This window comes from Marmota marmota, unplaced genomic scaffold (assembly GCF_001458135.2).
Source record: "Marmota marmota marmota unplaced genomic scaffold, marMar, whole genome shotgun sequence".
Classification (NCBI taxonomy): domain Eukaryota; kingdom Metazoa; phylum Chordata; class Mammalia; order Rodentia; family Sciuridae; genus Marmota; species Marmota marmota.
In genome coordinates this window covers 331,078-351,001 of record NW_026000139.1, presented here as the reverse complement: position 1 = coordinate 351,001, position 19,924 = coordinate 331,078, and the positions used below count along the sequence as shown (strand labels likewise).

Below are 19,924 nucleotides of genomic sequence, written 5' to 3'. Positions count from 1 at the left end.
ATTAAAAAAAGGAGTGGCTTTTGAAGAATAGAAGTATAAAATTTTGATGAAGACTTATCAATGTATTTTTTGTACTTTTTGTGTCCTAGAAATCTTTTTTTTAAAATATTTTTTAGTGTTGAAGGACCTTTATTTTATACATTTATTTATATGCAGTGCTGAGAATTGAATCCAGTGCTTCACACATGTGAGGCAAGCACTCTACCACTGAGCTACAACCCCAGCCCAGTGTTCTAGAAATCTTTATCCCTGGCCAAAAAAAAATTCTCTCATTTTCTCCCAGAAGTTTTATGGGTTCAGTTTTTAAACTTAGGTCTCTGATCCATTTCAGGTTAGCTTTTGAGTGTGGTGTGAGGTAGGGATCATGGTTCTTTTTTTTTTTTCATGCAGATATGTTTCAGTGCCAGTTTCCTTTCCACACTGAATCCCTTGGCAAGTTTGTCAAAAATCAATTGTTGGTGTGTGGGTGGATCTATTTTGGACTCTCTTCTATTTAATCTATTCCTCTATCCTTCTGCTAATACCACACTCTCTTGCAGATTTATAGTATGTGTCAAAATCGAATAGCAGAAGTGCTCTGTCATGTTTTTCAAAATGGTTTTGGCTGTTGTAGTTTATTTGCACTTCTATAATGTTGTAGTTTATTTGCACTTCAATGTAGAATCTATTTGACAATTTCTACCAAAAAAAAAAAAAAAAAGCCTGTGGGAATTTTGATCAGGCTTGTGTTAAATCTATAGATCAATATCAGAAGAATTGGCATTTTATACATAAACCTGTTATATAATATTTAACTAAGTGTTCTTTAATTTTTTTGTAGGTGTTCTTTAATTTATCTCAGCAACATTTTATAGTTTTCAGTGTACAAATTTTTCACATTTTGAAAAATGTACCTAAGTGTTTTATGGAATGTTGCCGGGGCCGGGGTGGGGAGGTGGGGTGGTGGTGGTGGTGGGGCGGTATTAGAGATTGAACCCAGGCCCTTTTGAACATGCTACACACAGGTGTTCTACCACTCTACCACTGAGCTACATCCCCAGCACTTTTTTATTTTATTTTGAGACAGGGTCTTTTTTTTTTTTCAGAAGAGAATTTTTTTTAATATTTATTTTTCAGTTTTCGGTGGACACATCTTTATTTTATTGTATGTGGTGCTGAGGATCGAACCCAGCGCTCCGTGCATGCCAGGCGAGCGCATTACCGCTTGAGCCACATTCCCAGCCCCTGAGACAGGGTCTTACTAAGTTGCCAAGGCTGGCCATGAACTTGTGATCATCTGCTTCAGCTTCCCAAATAGCTGAGATTATAAGTGTGCATCATTGCCCCTATTTTATGTTTTTTTAATGCTATTGTGTCTTCAAACATTTAATTGTTTGTTGCTAATATAGAGAATTTTGACATGTTAGCTTTGTGTCCTTTGATCTTGCTAAATAAAATTATTAGCTCTAATAGTTTTGGTCTATTTTTAATTTCCTTGGGATTTTCTCCCGACTTTCTTGTCTTATTGCCTTGGCTAGGCCTCCAGTACAATATTGCATAAATGTGGTGAGAACAGATATTTTTGCCTTGTTCCCAAACTTATGGCAAAAAAAAAAAACAACCCGAAAACATTTAAGTGTTTAGACATTCAGCACTAAATGTGTTACCTGTAGGTATTTTGAAGCAGCTTTTAACAGGTTGAAGAAGTTCCCTTCTATTTCTGCACTGTCAGTTTGTTTCTAATTCATAACTAGGTGTTAATTTTATCAAATGTTTTTTCTTTCCACATCAATTAATATGGCCACAAAGTGAATTCAGATACACTTTTTATAAAAGTTGAGGTGAGGGCTGGGAATGTAGTTTAATGGTAGAATGCTTGCCTAGTTTTTACAAGGTCCTGGGTTCCAACCCCAGCACTGGGAGAAAAAAAAATTGAGGTGACATTAATATAACATGCAATTAACATTTAAAAGCGACCAATTCAATGGCATTGCACGACCATCTTTTCTGTCTAGTTCCAAAATATCTTCATCACCCCAAAAGGAAACCCAGCCTTGGCCGCCTCTAATCTGTACTCTGTCTCTACGGATTTGCCTAGTCTGGACACCTCTCGTAAATGGAATGTACCTTCTATGTCTGGCTTCTTTCACTTAGCGTAATGGTTATGTATGTATTTTGGTACTGGGGACTGAACCCAGGGGCACTTTACCACCAAGCTACACTTCTGGACCTTTTTTAAAATTTTGAGACAAGGTCTCACTAAGTTGCTGAGGCTGTCTTTGAATATGATCCTTCTGCTCAGCCTCTCGAGGTGTGGGCTTAAAGGTGTGTACCGCCATGCCCAGCTCCCAGATGTATTTCTTTTTGTGGGGTGTGCCAGGGATTGAACTCAGTAGCACTTGACCATTGGCCTCACTGGTTTTTTTCTTTTTTTTTTTTTGGTGTGTGTTTGTGTTTTCTTTCTTTCTTTTTTTTATTGGTTCAAAACATTACAAAGCTCTTGACATATCATTTTTCATACGTTTGATTCAAGTGGGTTGTGAACTCCCATTTTTACCCCGTATACAGATTGCAGAATCACATTGATTACACATCCACATTTTTACATATTGCCATACTAGTGTATTCTACTATCTTTCCTATCCTCTACTATCCCCCCTCCCCTCCCCTCCCATCTTCTATCTCTACCCCATCTACTGTAATTCATTTCTCTCCCTTGATTTTTTTTCCCTTTCCCCTCACATCCTCTTATATGTAATTTTGTGTAACAATGAGGGTCTCCTTCCATTTCCATGCAATTTCCCTTCTCTCTCCCTTTCCCTCCCACCTCTCATCCCTGTTTAATGTTAATCTTCTTCTCACGCTCTTCCTCCCTGCTCTGTTTTTAGTTGCTCTCCTTATATCAAAGAAGACATTTGGCATTTGTTTTTTAGGAATTGGCTAGCTTCACTTAGCATAATAATGCCATCCATTTCCCTGCAAATTCCATGATTTTGTCAGTTTTTAGTGCTGAGTAATACTCCATTATTGGCCTCACTGTTTTTGAAGCTGGCTTTGAACTCACAATCCTGCCTCAGCCTCCTGAGCTTTTGGGATTGTAGGCACGGGCCACTGCCTCTGGCTCCCTGATGTATTCTTTTTTAAAAAATATTTTTATTTATATTTTTTAGTTGTAAATGGACACAATACCTTTATTTTATTTATTTATTTTTATGAGGTGCTGAGGATCGAACTCATGTGCAAGGCAAGTGCTCTGCCACTGAGCCCCAGCCCCAGCCCCCCAGATGTATTCTTAACCACTATTCTATACTGTCTCTCCAGGTGCCAGCTGCTGTATTTAGCTCTACAGATGCAGAGGGGAACTGGTTTTGCATATCTGTGTAAACAAATGGAGCCTAAGCCTCTTCTGGAACTAGGACTGTCTGTGGCAATTATTATATATCCACCTGTGATCCCACTGGGGTCCTGTGAGGGTCTGTTCTTTCATCTCCACAGTCCCAGGGTAGCCCAGTGCTGGTAGCCAAATCGATGAGTTTTAATCTGGGAAGGCTTCGTGGAGGAAGCAACTTTGGAGTGGAGCCCTGAATTATAGTAGCCAAGCAGTTGCCTTCAACTCACAGCTCACAGCCACTGTCCGCACACACATTCATGTCCCAGGCACTATGAGGACTATGAGGCACATGTTGACCTCCCCTCATCAACCAGCTAGTGATCGGCAGAGAAGAGATGGGATTTGAACCCAGCCCCATGTCCCGATGCCTGCCCCATACTGCCCCTCCAAGCCAGGTTCCAGATGAGGGCTTGGGTCCTTCTACTCTGATTGCCATCTCCTCTGTCTCTCTTCTGGAATCCGTATGGGACTAGAAGGTGATAGAATGATGTACATCGTGGCAAAGCCTGGTCTTGGGATACCCCGATGCTGTGGGAAATAGCTCCTCACCTCCTACCCTTCTAGGTCCTTTGGACTTGATGAGCCCTGGGGCTCCCGGGGACAGTCCTTTGAAGCACCCCCGGCACCCCCCAGCCCTCTGCCCCCCTCCTCCTCCTGTAGCCCCTCTAGCTCATTGGGCTCTGCCGGAATCTGTGGGGAAAGGAGCAGGATTTCGGCTAAATATAAACCAGGCTGTTCCAGTTTCCAAATAGAACAAAGGAGCAGGGTGTTAAGTTGATTTTTATAAATAAAGAGAGAGGGAGTGAGAGAATATTTTTTCGAGATGTTTAATAAAATCGCCTTGTGAGAGGCAGGAAAATCACTGGGCTGCGGTGGGAGGGTTTGGAGGAGGAAGGGGAGGGGAGGAGAAGGGAGGGGGATGCTTCCTTCTTTCTGCTGAGAATCCAAGTCCCTCCACCCCCCAGGGAGGGACAGTGGCATCTCAGAGAGGGACCAAGGGGCAGGGGAGGGACATGAGGGTCCCTGAGAGGAGGAGGAGGAGGACTCCAAATCATCATAGTTACTGCAGATTGAGCGCCCACTGTATGCTAAGTCCCGTGCTAGATTTCTGCATCTTATCAAATGCGGCTGGGATCTTGTCATTCGATGCTTTGGGATCCAGCCCCTGCCTACCTCTCTGACCTCATCTCCCCTCTCGATGGCAGTCTGCACTCCCACCACCCTGGTCTCCATGCACCAAACCCATTTTCTGCTCAAGGTCTGTGTACCCTTAGGTCTCATAACCAGTCCTATCCCATCACTGAAGTCACAGAGTGAAGGTCACTTTCTTCTCGACCACCTTACCAAAGACAGCGCTCCCCTCCACCCCATCCCAGTCACAATCACATCTCCCTGTTTCATTTTCTTCATTGACGTATCACTTCTGAAATTATTAGTTTCATTGTTTACTGTGTCTCTTTCGTCTACCGCAGTGGCACCAGAGCAGAGCCTGGCACGTTGTAGACATGGACTAATATGTATTTGCTAAATGAATGATGCTCAGAGAGGTGAAGGGATTTGCTTCAAGTCACAGAGCTAGGAAACAGCAGAGCCAGGAGGGAGCCCACATTTGTCTGACCCCCAAATGCATGCCCTTTCTGCTGTTTTTAAAGGTTTCCACTGTGGTGGAGGAGGGAAATCAAGGGGATCAATCTGGAACTTGGGGTTAGGGGAGGTGACCAGACACAAGCCTGGAAATCAAAGAAGGCAGTAAGACCAAGTCGTCACCATCACCTCATCCTTACACAATGGGCATGACAGAAATGGCAAAACATCTTTTGGGGAACCATTACATAGAGTTTTACTCCATTTTACCCACAGAAGGACTAGCCGAGGCTTGGTGAGGTGGCCGAGGGCTTCTCTCCTCGGGAACTGGAAGGAATGATGGCCGGAGCAAGCAGAGATGTGCCCGTCTCCTGCCCCATCCCCCATATTCTTTTGGTGTGAGGTGCATGTGCCTCCCAGGCCTCTGGTGAAGTGCTTCTGCTTTACCAGGCTCAGAGTGGCCTTGGTAAAGCCACATGGTTCACTTTGAGTCTCATTTTCTTCCCGTGTCCTATGTGGATGGTGAAGCTTGCTTGATTTTTGAAAATCAGAGATACCATGTTCTATGTCAGGAAACTGTACTTCAAGGATATGGTTAGATGCACAAAAGAATAGATGAAAGCGATTATTTTCTTATTTATTATTATCTCTCTCAGGATTATAATGTAATTGAACATAGGGGCATTCACTCCATTAAGTGAGCAGCTACTATATGCCAAGCTCTAGACTTATGTACCATGTTGTTGTTGATTTTCTTTTTGAAATGGGAGTCCGGCTATGTTGCCCAGGCTGGTCTCAAACTCGTGAGCTCAAGCGATCTTCCCACCTGTCTCCAGAGGAGGCTGATTATAGAAGTAGCTGGGATTTCAGGTGTGCACCACTGAGCCCAGCTGGGCTGTGAATCCTCATACCAGTTCCATGGAGAAGGTTCTATTATTATTATTCCCATTTATGAATGAGAAAGATGGGTCTGCCCTCAGAGAGGTGGCTTGCCCAAGGTCACAGGAAGTGGCACATCTGGATCTGACGTTGGATCCCAGGCATTTATATATTATGCAATTCTGACCCTTGGAACTAACAGACTAGTGGGTTTTCTGGCATTCCTGGGGGGTAGTGAGCACCTGGGAAAGCGGGGAAGTGACAGGGCCAGAAAGGGTCATGGTGAGAAACAGAGACCTGGCCTTGGTTTAAAGGTCAGAGAGGGCTCTGGGGTGAGTTGGCAGAGTGGAGAGTGACAGTGCAGTTTGGGGGGCTGTGGCTCTGTGCCTCTGACTCATTCGGAGGGAGCAGCTCCATTCCCTGCCACGGGAGTTGCTATTTATAACTGGCAGGTTCCAGCAGCCTCCTGAGTACATTGCCCTGCAGCTACCTGGGGCCAGTCTCCCTGGGACGCAGGACAAAGAGGGAAAGCAGTGAGAGCCAGCGAGAGGAAGGTCATGGCTGAGCCTCCTCTTTGCTCTGGACTCTCCAAACAGCACAAAATGCACACTTAAGTACCCACTGCGTCACTCTGGGGGTGTCTAGCTTGTCATCCACAGAACAGGTGGCACCTAAGAGGCTCCATGAGTGTATGAATGGATGGAAGGAGCTTCAGCCTTTTCTATTCAGTTAGATCAAATCATTTCTCCACCCCAGAATCTCCAGTGGTTCCTCATCTCATTTGGAATAAAAGCCAAAGTACTTACGGTGGCCCGCAGGCTCATACTTGCCTCCCATCCTCCTCCTCACTCCTTCCTCCAATGGCCTCCTTGCTGACCCTGGAACACAGTAGGTACATACCTGCCTCGTGGGCTTGGCTGTGACTGTCGCCCCTCGGGGCACTCTTTCCCCACACACTGGCATGTTTTCCTTTCTCATCTTTAGATCTTTGCTCAAACACCAGTTTATCAGTGAGGTCTTCCCTGGCTATTCTATTTCAGATTGCACCCATGCGATACTCTTGCAATACACTTTTTCTTTGTATGGAGTGTGTGGGGGGGGAGGTGTGCCAGGGATTGAACCCCAGGATGCTTAACCACTGAGCCACATCCCCAACCCTTTTTATATTTTATTTTGAGGCAGGGCTTTGCTAAGTTGCTTAGGGCCTCCCTAAGTTGCTCAGGCTGGCTTTGAACTTGGGAACCTTCCTGCCTCAGCTTCCTGAGCCGCTGGGATTATAGGCGCGCACCACTGCGCTGTGCCCAGCAGTATAATATACTTCTTATTCCCTTTTTCTGCTTCATTTTTCTTCAAAGCATTTACCATCATCTTGCATGTCATATATATTACTAACTCATCTTTTTATTGCCTCTCCTTTGTTTAAAAAATGTTTTTTAGTTGTAGATGGACACAATACCTTTATTCATGTATCTTTATGTGATGCTGAGGATCAAACCCAATGCTTCACCAGTGCTAGGCGAGTGCTCTACCGCTGAGCCACAAACCCAGCCCTGCCTCTCTCCTTTGACTAGAATTCCAGCTCCAAGAGGATAGAAATTGTTGTCTATTTTGACACTCTTGTATCCCTAGGGCCTAGAACAGTGCCTGGCACCTAGCTGGCACTTAATAAATATCTGGTGTCTGTATGAATTCATGGAGATTTTCACAAGCTTGCTGTGTAATCTTGGGCAGCTAAACTTATGTCTCTGGGCTTCAGTTTGTCAGGTGAGTAGACTTCCAGTTTGGCCAGTCTTTAATAGTTCTGTCCCTGCATCCTGGTTCTTGAGATTTCTCTTCTCAAAATATCCACTAAAAGGAGAGATGGCCACGGCCTGGCTTGATGTTTGTCTCCCAGACTGGACTAGACTTCTCTGGGCAAAGTGTTCCAGCTTGTGAGTGGACATGTGCCAGCGAGCCTTGACTGCTTTAGGAGCCTTGAACTGATGCATTAGAGTGAATGGACTTTTGCATGTGTTTGGGGACCTGGCTGAGATGGGGCATTCCAGCAAAATGTCAGCACAGGTCTGCATTCCTTCTGCTTCTCTGTTTTCAGTGAAGCAAAATGTAGAAATTTTCCAAGGCACAGCATACCAATGGAAACACCCACCGCTCTGGAAGCACAAGGGAAGAACCTGTGTGTTGTGAATTCCCATGCCTGTAACAGTCTCTACTTCCCCAGGAGCCAGTGGTGAGAAACTCACACCACTGTGTGAGAAATGCCCACCTTCCATGGAGGGAAGCCTGTAGTATGCCAGGCCCATGTTGATAGATTTCATCTGTTCTTACTGGGCAATGGGTCCAACATTGCCCAGGTTTCTAGAACCATCTCTGACGGGGCTCTGGAGTTTATTAGTGTGTTCTCACCCTATCTCAGCTCCTTACAAGATCTCTTCTGTTTTGGCATACCCCTGGGCCTGCAACAGTACACAGTACCTGGCGTCTGGTAGGCATCACTACCTTTGTGTCAGAAGAGCGAATCTTCGTCAATGATGAAAGGCAGGCAATATGATCTTCATTTTACAGATGATGAAACTGGTGCTCCGTGGGGACATGACTTGCCCAAGGTCACACAGACACATGAATCCAGGCAGGCAGCTGGCCCAGGATTACTAGGAAAGTTAACTTCCTCCCACTTGGCTTTCACATTTTGGGAAAATTTCTTTTGAAAAATTCAAAAGGAGGGAGAGAGCTTGGGCATTTGGAAGCCAGAGATGTTGAGTCATATCCCAGCACTCTCATTATCTATCTTTGGATAAATTCTAAAAACCACAGGGCTCTGTTTTCCCATCTGTAAAACCGACACACTCCTCTCTCCTATACCAAGTCACTGGGAGTACTGTATTCAGCTGGACAATGCAGTTCAATGCCTGCCACTGGGCGGTGCTCCATACACTCCAACTCCATCCTGACCTGCCAGGCAGTGCAGGAGCCCTGCTCTCAATCAACGTTCACCTCCTCCGGTGCTCAAAATGGCCAGATTGAAACTCGATCCGGAGCTGGAGAAGCGCTCTAGCAGAGTAGTCCTGCGCATGCGCACTCGCAGCAAGTCCCTTGGTCCGCAGGTGCGAAGCCTGGGGAGCGTCCTTCCCTGGTACCGAGCTCGCCTGCGATTCTTAGGACCGCTATGCTCTCCTTTAAATTAAAGCTCTCCGTCCTGGAGGACCTGGTGTAGCTTGATAGGGAGAAGGAGGCAGCGAAGAGCTTCTAGAAGCTCAAGGGAGGGTTTTTTAGACCTTGCCATGTCCGAGGGGAGGCATTGCCAGCTGCGTGGGATGTGGACACTCTCAGGTAGAACCGTCCCAAGGGGCAGCCCTTCTCTTTTGTTCAGTCAATCAGCAAATGAGCGTTCAGGGGCACTGGATCACTGAGCCACATCACCAGCCCTAATTTGTATTTTGTATTTTATTTGTATTCAGGGCTTCAGTGACATGGGGCCATCTGGGGAGAGATACATTCCCCTAGGAAATGTAAACTGAGTAGAAATGAGTCTGAGTCAATCTGGAGAAGACCAGAAGAACCTGCAGACCCCAGGGGACGTTGGAGCATGGAGGTTCTCAAGTGGGGAACAGCCTGGATGGTGCAGAGAAGGGACGGTGGAGGGAACAGGGCCGTGTGAAGGATTTTNTTGCTGGCCACAATAGTAGACTTTCAAATAGTTGTTGGGTTGATTTAAATACTGGAAGATATTTCTGCTAAATTTCAAGTCAGGGGAATCAGTTCTGGAGTTTTCTCTTTATAGTTGTTAACATGAATTTTGATGGCATGAGAAAGCTTGTTCTCTGAGTTATATTTAGTTCATACAAACTCTACTGCACAATTATGTTGTAAAGAGGAATTAGGTTTTATCTTTAAGTTGTTATTATAGCTTTGGGAAGAGGTGAACATGCAGAATAACTACATAAAGTGGTAGCATATTGTATTAATTTTGTTCCTTTTTTTTTTTACCATGGTGTTGGGCCTACAACATACTGATACGTGTGGTAGGTATATCAGGCAGGGTCTGTATAAGAAACAGATGGCACACTCAAAGTAGATAATTAGAGGAGGATTTAATAAAGAGACTATCTGCAAGTTTTGGGCAGGGCACAGGGAAACCATAAGGTTATGTGTAGTACCCAGGGGACTAGTAATAGCCTTTACCACTCCTAGATCTGAAGGTTGAGGGGAGGGAGAGATTTATAGAATCCATTAAAAGAGGGTTGTGTGGGAAGGACAACCTTGAGAAGAAGGGGTGATCTTTTATCAAAAGACACAACCAACCTAAGATGATCTGGCAGGGAGGGAGTTGGGGGAAGAGTTATGTCAACCTTATCCTCCTTTTTGGGGGGGTAGGGAGTACTGGGGATTGAACTCAGGGGCACTGGATCACTGAGCCACATCCCCAGCCCTATTTTGTATTTTATTTAGAGACAGGGTCTCACTGAGTTGTTTAGCGCCTCACTTTTGCTGAGGCTGGCTTTGAACTCGAGATTTTCCTGCATCAGCCTCCCGAGCCACAGGGATGACAGGTGTGTGTCATCATGCCCAGCTAACCTCATATTCCTTGTGTCTTTCAGTTTCCTGCTGCTGTCTCCCCTTGGCTATACCCAACAAAGCTAGAGGGCAGTGCAGCAAGTTGGTGTCATTCATATAGGTCAGCACCCCAGGGCAAAGGGCAGGACAGAGAAGGTTAGACAAGTAGGTCTGGAGGAGCAAATGGAAAATATCCAGTACAACAGGTTTCATTTACATGTTGAATAAAGACTTGATATTTCAATCTTTGTGTCTTAGCAAGGCAGGGAAACCTGGGGGGGATAGGACCATGGCAGCAAGCTTGGGGTTTGCATTGATTTGTTTCTACTGCATACACTACACAAAGCAATTCTGAGAAGCCCAGCAATGACAGAGGGGTCCCAGAAAAAGCATCTCATTCTCCTTCCTGCTTGTATTTTTAAGAACGCGTCCCCAGTCTATCAAAGCACTTGTTTAGAGCTCTGAATAGTAAATATGTCCCCACTGGTCTCAAAATTAGATGCTGCTTCCCTGGAAGTAAGAGAATAGAGGCAAAGCACACGGGTTCTGGATCTTCTGGCTAGCAACTGCCAGTTATGTTCCCTGCCATGTTGGTGCCCTTTAGGTAGCAGCTGCATGGTCATTTTTTTTTTTTTTCAAGCAGGAAGACCAGAATAGGATTCATCCCTGCAACTCTGGAAATTGCACCTGCTCTTATGAATGGGGTGGATTTTGGTCTCTCGCGTTGTGAGTCTGGGAAATCATTCCCCTGTTTAATGAGGTCCTTCAGAAAAGGAGGGAACGGGTCTCTTTCAGTGACATGACTTTGACAAGCAAATCAATTCGTTCCATTTGTTTCCTCTTTGAAAACAGCAATCCTCGAGCGTTACATAATCTAATCTTCATGCCTCGCTGGTTTGTTCTGTCCTCCTGAGGAATTGGCAGATGGTGCCAATGCGGAGACCCGCGCACACGCCTCGCAAGCCTCATGGTAACGGGAGCGTTGCTCACAGTGTCTGTCTCTCTGCTGTGGGGTCCCTCGCTGGCATTTGTTTCTCTGGATCAGTTTGCTCTTTAGCATTCCTCGGGCACTGCTGGCTTCTTGCCTTGGGCTCTCATTCCAAGATTAATTGGAAAGGCTGAAAGCAGATAAAAAGAGAACAGAGAGTGAAGTTGAAAGGGCAGAGAATTGGTGGGATTTTTGTCTAAAAACCCTCCTCCATTCAAAGCTGAGTGTCTCTGGAGATCATAGTGCAGACTCTGACTTCTTCATTCAGCTTGGCCCTTGTGTACATCCTTGTTGCTGGGTTACACATAAGTACAGGGACAGGGCTGGCTGTGTCAGAGACAGGAAAGGAGAGATCTGCTTGATGAGGACTTGGACTCCTGTCTCTAAAAGTGAGTCACATACCTGCAGAATCGATTGTTCCCCAGATAGGCAGCTGCCTGGAATCCACCTTTACGTCAGTGATGTCACCTTCACTAAGGGAAGATTATGTCAGGACTGTAACGTGAGGAGCCTCGTCAGACAGAACTCCAATATTTAGGTGTCTTTGCAAAGTCACTGCCTCTACAACTCATTAAAAATAAATGAATAAATAAATAATGCCTGCAAATGGCAGTTTTATTTTACCTTTTCTTTTTCTTTTTTCAGTAAAGAGGATTGAAGTCAGGGTCACTCTACCACTGAGCTACATCCCCAGCCCTTTTTATTTTTATTTTTAAAATTTTAAGTCAGGGTCTTGCTAAGTTGCTGAGGCTGGCCTTGAGTCTGGGATCCTCCTACTTCAGCCTCCCAAGTTGCAAAGATTACACGCATGCGCTCAAGTGGCAGCCTTCGGGGAAGCCAAGGCATCCTGGACATTTTGTGATTGGTCTAATCCTAACAATTCTGAGGCCCAGAAGTCAGCTGACATGCTCTGCACTACCTTTGAGTTGTTAAAACACTGAAATACTTCCATACTCATTGGTAAATATATGAGCTTCCCACTGCCTCCCAATCCTCTGCTATTTTTTTTTTTTTAAATACCTGGGGTTGAATCTAGGGGTCTTAACCACTGAGCCACATCCCCAGTCCTTTTATATTCTTATTGTGAGTCAGGGTCTCGCTAAGTTGCTTAGGGCCTCGCTAAGTTGATGAAGCTGGCTTTGAACTCACCATCTTACAGGCACGCGCCACTACACGCGGCTCCTCTGCTAATTCTTAAGTGTTGACAGAATCTTATTTTAGGTGATTTCGTGAGTGGCTCTACCTTTCTGTGCAGCAGCCTGAGAGCTTCCTTTGCTGAACGTATTTTGTTTCTAGTCATGCAGTACCAGTAGGTCTGCTTGGTGCAGGGCCAGGCACGTTTCCAAGTGCCACAGATGTAACCGCCCTGCTCACAGACTGCACTGTCGGCTGACTCTGATTTTGGATGGAATCTCCAGGCAATTAAAACACAGAACCCTCCTGCCTGTGGCAAAACCATGGCTGGTCCTTAAAGGTCACCTACACCTTTATGCTTGCTGGTCACTCAGGGGCTAGGTTTATACAGCAGAAATGACCTAGGCCCTGAGTTCTAAAGGAGAAAAACAACCCATATTGAATATCCTTTGAATTCCTACCTCTAAAGTGAGTCCACACAGGGGACTAATTTCTATAAAAACAATAATGTTTTGCTTCTTTTCATTTGCTATCCTTTTGCTAAATGTTAGATGAGCACCTATTATGGTATTAGTGTTCACCACTGGGCTGGGTGTAGGATATCCAGTAGTGAATAAAACAGACCTTATCTCTGCTTTCATGGAACATACAGTCTAGAGGGGGAAACAGTAAAGGAGGCCACTGTGGAGTGACGTTAGGTCATCTGAACTGGGTTGAATTTCATCTAATGGAAACTGTGTAGATGTAATGGTCGACTTTCGCTGTTTTGCACAGTTATCATATGTATCTCATTGCTAGAGTCCTGGGGTATATGGAATCAGTATTAAAAAGTCAAGACAGTGGTGGGGGGGTCATTTCCTGTACCAGCCAAGATTCCAGAGAGGCTGAGAACTGCTCTGTATTAGGGAAAGGAAAGGGGGAATGTTCTGAATGAGAAATGGTGGTGTTGGTATGTTCTAGTAGCTGGAGATCAGGTGTGCTGTTTTGTTTTTGTTTTGTTTCTTGATGGTGCTAGAGATTGAACCCAGGACCTTGTGTATACTAGACAAGTGCTCTACCACTGAGCTACACGCTAGTCCAGATGTGATGGTTTTTTGTTTGTTTGTTTTTGGATCAGGGATTGAATCCAGGGGCTCTCAACCACTGAACCACATCCCAAGCCCTTTTTAAAAAAAAAAAAAAATTTGGAGTTGTAAATGGGCAGAATACCTTTGTTTGTTTATTTTTATGTGGTGCTGAGGATCAAACCAGTGCCTCCCACACGCTAGGCAAGCGCTCTGACACTGAGCTACAGCCCTAACCCTCCCAAGCCCTTTTTTATTTTTTATTTTGAGACAAGGTCTTACTAAGTTGCTTAGGGCCTCACTATGTTGCTGAGGCTGGCCTTGAACTTGTGATCCTCCTGCCTCAGCCTCCCAGGCTGCTGGGATCATTGGTGTGGGCCATCACACCCAGCAAAGTGTGCTGAAGATATAATTTCTGGGCTGTGGTTGTAGCTCAGTGGTAGATCATTTGCCTAGCACATGTGAGGCACTGGGTTCGATCCTCAGCACCACTTAAAAATAAATAAATAAAATGAAGGTATTGTGTCCATCTATGACTAAAAATATATATATACATTAAAAAAAAAGAAGATATAACTTCTGACCAATCAGTCGTCTGTAGGGAGTAGAATTTCCCTCATCTATGCTTTTTCTCTCCTTCACCCTTGTAACCAAGTGAGTTCTGTAGCCACTATTTTGAAAATCATTAATCATGCCCCTAGGACAGTCTAGTAGTTGGTCATACTTGTCGGTATTAATTATTTTTGATCCATCTGTCTTGCTTGTTTTTCTTTTTATTATTATTTATACACAGCGAGATATACAGTCTTAAGTGTGCCATTCAATTTTGACCCATGCATATTTTGTAACCTCCATGTCTTTTTATTTTATTTGAAAATTCTTGGAATCCTCTTAAGTGATGAACATGTAGGTCCAAAGGCAGATTTTTGGAAAGGAATCTTCTATTTAGTATGCTGACTGTCCCCTCACCCCCCAAAAGAAAATTCTCCTTCAATCCTTTCCTGTATTCTCCAATCACCACAGAGGACATAAAACCATAAGAACATTTTGTAATCCTCGCTTTCTGAAACCTAACAGAGAGATTTTGTCATCTGAAAACAAGGGAGGATTAACTGCAGATTTTTGATTCTGACAACGGCAGAAAGGAATGAATTAGACAAGGGACGTCACAGAGAATTAATTCAAGTTCCAAGTGTGACTGCTCCATCACCTTTTCCAAGACTCTGCACATGACATAAAGTCTCAGTCAGGAAGGAAGAGTTTTTAAAGGAGTTTGCTACAGGGACATGGCATTATTGGAACTGTTAAATGAGAGATCCATACACCTATTATGAATGTGGCCCCCAACCCTGGCTTACTCCTTCTGAACGGATTCTCCCTAAAAATGAGACATAAAGACAATTATATGCAGCCCTTGCTAGACTGATGCTGTGGTCCCATCTCGATTTAATTGCCCTTGCATTCTGCGAAGATGTCTTTTTCGTGCTCCAGAATAACTCTCCTTTGGCATAATTTTCACCCGACTGTTAAACAAATAGTATAACAACATGAAATTAGTTAATAATTACAATTTGTGTATCACCTAAAGGTGAGTGTGAGGCTTCATGTGAAAGTGCTTCGAAGCTAGCAAGGTATGTACAATCCAGAAGGATTATTTTAAAATTATTTCTACATGGTAGGATACTTTGTAGGAATTACGGTGCCATTATATCTCACCGTCAGTGAGGCTAGCTATTTTCATTTTCTGTATCCGAGATTTTCCAGATGTCTTAATGATGATATTTCTGAAATATTTCCTGAATCTGACCCAGCTTCTACATTTAGCCCTCATTACCTCCCCTCCAGACTTAAAAGTCCTTGAAGGCATGATATTCACTTATTTATTACTCTATTCCAAAATTTAGCACATGAAGGGTATTCAATAATTGCTATTAATTGAATAAACCTACTTGGCCTTGCCTTCAGTGTCCTTCTAATCTGCCCCCAAATATATCAGCATTATCTTCAAAACCAGGTCTAAGAAGGGTGCTATGGTGCGTACCTTATATCCCAGTGATTCAGGAGGCTGAGGCAGGAGGATCACAAGGTCAAAGTCAGCCTCTGTCTCAAAAAAAAAAAAAATTAGGGCTGAGGTGGTGGCTCAGTTGGAGAGCACTTGCCTAGCATGTGTGAGGCACTGAGTTCGATTCTTAGCACCACATATAAATTAATAAATAAATAAAGGTCCATCAACAACTGAAAAAATATTTTTTAAAAAATTAAAATTAAAAAGGATTGGACGTAGCTCAATGGCAGAGCACCCCTGGGTTCAATCCCAGTACCACAAAAACAAACGCACACAGTCCTGCCTGCATATGATATGAGCTACAGACCTTCAAGGATTCTCCATTGCCTGTAAAATAAAGTGCAAACTCCTGAATGGCACGTTCCAGATCCTTCGCAGTCTAGTTCCTAAGCACTTTTCCAGGCCCATCTCCTAGCCCTTATTCTCCCTCCTCCCTTCAACAATGATCCCCAAGCACACCAGGCGGGTTCACAGTCCCAAGCCTTTGCTTAGGCAGTTCCCTCTGCTTGGAACGACCTTCCTCTGACCCTCCTTATTCATCTGATAGAATCCACTTCTTCAGAAAGCAGCTCAAATGTCACTTCCTCTGCTGCCTTCTCTAACTCCCTGAAGGTTCTGTTTTGTGTTCTCCTATAAGGTAACCTGCTCTCATATAACCTAACACCCTTACTGTGTGTTTTCCTGTCTTATTAGAGTTGGTTTTTTTCCTCTTCCTTTTTCTCTCTTTACAATTCCTTTTGCAGGTGCCATAGTAGTTAACCCATACCTTGGGTTCAATACCTGACTGGCTCTGAGGTTCCATGCTTGCCGTCCAACAAATGACCTCTGCAAAGCAGCCAATGAGATTTTAATAACATACACAACCATGTACCACTCCTCTATACAAACCCACTAGTGGCTTGCTATCGGGTCGGAAAGAAACCCAGAGCCCTTGTGTTTCTGGCCCCGGCCTTCCTCTTCAGCTCCTTCTCTCCCACCTCCTTGCTCACTCCAACCCTCCTTGCAGCTCCTTGAAAATACCAAGCTGTTTCCTCCTCAGGACATTTGAATGTCTTCCCTCTGCCAGGAAAGCTCTTCCCCCAGCTGTATATACATGACTTGCTTCTTCACTTCGTTTTAGTTTCTGCTCAAATGATCTCTCTGCAGAGACCTTCCTTCCTTAGACAAGGTCTAAACTAGCACTGTCTGGGCTGTGGGTGTGGCTCAGTGGTAGAGTGCTTGTCCAGCATGTGGGAGGGGATTCCTGGCACCATTAAATAAATAAAAAAAACTCGGACAGTCCATTTAAGCTCAGTGTTGTTGGTCTGTTTTTTATAGTACTAGGGATAGATCACAAGGGCATTTTACCACTCAGCTACATTCCTAGACCTTTTTATTTTATTTTGACAGGGTCTTGCTAAATTGCTGAGGCTGGCCTAGAACTTGTGATTCTACAGCTGCCTCATTCTCCCAAGTTGCTGGGATCACAGGTGTATACCACCATGCCCAGTTTAAGTTCTTTTTTTCTTCTTCTTCTTCTTCTTTTTTTTTTTTTAAGTACTGGGGATTAAACCCAAGGGGACTTAACCACTGAGCCATATCCCCAGCTCTTTTTATTTTATTTTATTTTTGAGACAGGGTCTCACTAAGTTGTTTAGGGCTTCACTAAGTTGCTGAAGCTGGCTTTGAACTTTCAATCTTCTTGCCAAGCCACAGGGATTACAGGTGTGCACCACTGCGCCTGGCTCTAAGTTCTGTCTTGTTACCTGCTTTATTCCTTTTTGTGGCACTGCATACTATCAATTTGCCACCATTAATTTCCTACAACTTATTTTGTTTGTCACCATATCCATCTTCCTTAGAATAGCGCCTGTCATGGCTGGGGGATATACCTTAGTGGTAGAGTGCTTATGTAGCATGCATGAGACCCTGAGTTCTATCCCTTGCTCCTATCCCGAGCTCTGCCAGGATAAAGCGAGGGGACAGAGGGGGCCGGGGAGAAAGAGAGAAAGAAATAGTGCCTGGTAAATAACAAGCACTCAAGTATATATCTGTTGAATAAATGGATGATTTTTAAAATATTTTATTTTATTTTTTGTACAAGGGATAGAACCCAGGGGCCCTTAACCACTGAGCCACATCCCCAGCACCCTCTGTTTTAAAGGCTAGTTTCTTTCTTTCTTTCTTTTTTTTTTTTAGTTGTTGATGGACCTTTAATTAATTAATTAATTTCAATTTGGTGCTGGTATTCAAACCCAGTGCCCCACACATGCTAGGCAAGTGCTCTACCACTGAGCTAAGGGCCTTGCTAAGATGCTGAGGCTGGCTTTGAACTTGCAGTCCTCCTGCCTCAGCCTCCCTAGCAGCTGGGATTACAGGTGTGTGCCACCATGCCTGGCTGGGATGAATTTTGGAAGTCAGGTACCTAGCACAGTGCCTGGTTGCACAAATATTGGATAAATAAATGATCAAATTAATAAATTTTGTAAGTGAAATGGAATTCTAGCATACATCCAGGATCATCTGGGATACAAGTGTAGATGTTCGATTCATTTGCTCTGTGAAGATAATTTTGATTTCTGGCATTTGCTCTAATAATCACAGGTGATCTAGCCAGGTTCTTTACCTTCCAGAAACGAGTCATTGACAGAGGTGTTGCCCAAGAATATTTAGGGGATTTCAGAAAGGTACCCAAAGAATGGCAGAGCAAGGATTTAGACTACCCATCAGCCCACTGCCTCTCATCAGCTTCTGAGGGATTCTGCTAAGGTACTTTATCTCCTGTGATTTATATTGAATGTACATTTGTTTTTAATCCTGCTTAACACTGATTATTCTGAGGGCTGGAACAGGTCAAGACATTAACTGACCCCAAACTCTGAGAGGCTGGACCCTTTACACCCCGCATATCTGAGGGGACATTGCAGTGAGTCTTTAGGGCTGCTCCCTCCACCCCCAGCCTGCCTCAGTTACTTGTGATTAAGAACCAAATGGCTTTGATGGCAATTCAGTCCCTTATAGTAGGTGAAATGGGGAGCAATTTGCCATACTTTCCTTTTTCATTTTGGCCTCTGGGTAGTTATTTACCCTGCCCATTCCATTTTTCTTAATTTCTGGCATATGCATGAGTGAAGGAAGCAGACAGTGCAGAGACTAGGGATCCCGTGGCACAAATGAAGCATATGTAATATGGGCAGCCTACATATCTATCTTTTGGCTTTTTGGGGTGGGGTACTGGGGATGGAACTAGTAAGGGCATTCTACCACTGGGCTACATCCCTGACCTTTTTTAAAATTTGAGACTCACTAAGTTGCCCAGGCTGGTCTTCAACTTGTGATCCTCCTGCCTCAGCCTCCTGAGTAGCTAAATTACAGGTTTGCACCACCCTGCCAGTCCATGGATCCTTCTAAGAGGCTAAGCAGTGATCAGACTGTGGATAGCGTTTGGGCCAGAAACCAGAACAGGGAGAGCTGGGGAGGTTTCCCAATCCCTGAATCTCAAGCATCTCATTACTAAACAAGAGTTGTAGATGGGGCCTGAGGAAGTGCAGAGAAAAGAGAACAGGCTGACTGAATGTGTGCTTTGTCCAAGCACTGGACTAGTTCAAGATGTCATCTGATGTCACAAGGAAGTTAGTTATGATTATCATCTGCACTTTATAGAAGAGGAAAACAAGGCTTAGAGGAGTTGATGACACTTGCCCAACATACTCAGATGGTAAGCCTCAGCTGGGACTTGAGATTCAAACCAGCCCTGCTTGACTCCTGGTTGTCTACGAAGAGCAAGAATCTCCCTAGCAGATACAAGGGTGGGAAGAGGGGTGGGCAAGAGAGGCTGCAAATGGGTCCCACCTGAGACTTGATCATCATCATGCACCTCCTAGACAGGTACTTTAGCAGGTGCCACCTGACTTGTGTTCTGTTCTTAGAATTGAAATTTCTATAGCTGACTTACCAAGGCCATCGAAGTCCCACCGAATGGTATTGCGCCCCACGGAGTGAAGCCTTTCCTTACAGCATGTCCTTCCATGCCATTCTGGCTCCTGCGTTTATACGCAGTGGTGTCACAGGGTGCCTTCATCCTCCTTGGCTCTTTGGTTCCCTGCGCCTCTTTCATCCTCTTGCCAAAGTTGTACCCCCTGAAGAGTGTATCCTGCCTACACTTTGGGGTTCGGGTGGTTCGGGGTACTGTGGAAGCTTCCGGGCGTGATAAGGATTGCTGCGGACGCGACTAGGGTCTCGGCCTCTTTGGGGCGGTTCGCCAAGCCCCTTTCCTTGCGCTCTCCGCTGCGCGCCGCTGCGCGCCGCAG

General features: G+C 44.6%; 1 long non-coding RNA gene across 1 annotated transcript; it reads right to left on the bottom strand.

The window, feature by feature from the left end:
* Nucleotides 1-10,998: 10,998 nt before the first annotated feature.
* Nucleotides 10,999-19,892, bottom strand: LOC125611281. The gene is made up of 3 exons (XR_007341425.1): nt 19,570-19,892; nt 15,612-15,670; nt 10,999-11,502 (listed from the first exon to the last, which is right to left on the bottom strand). It is a non-coding gene; the product is annotated as an uncharacterized LOC125611281 (long non-coding RNA).
* Between the last annotated feature and the right edge of the window lie 32 nt (nt 19,893-19,924).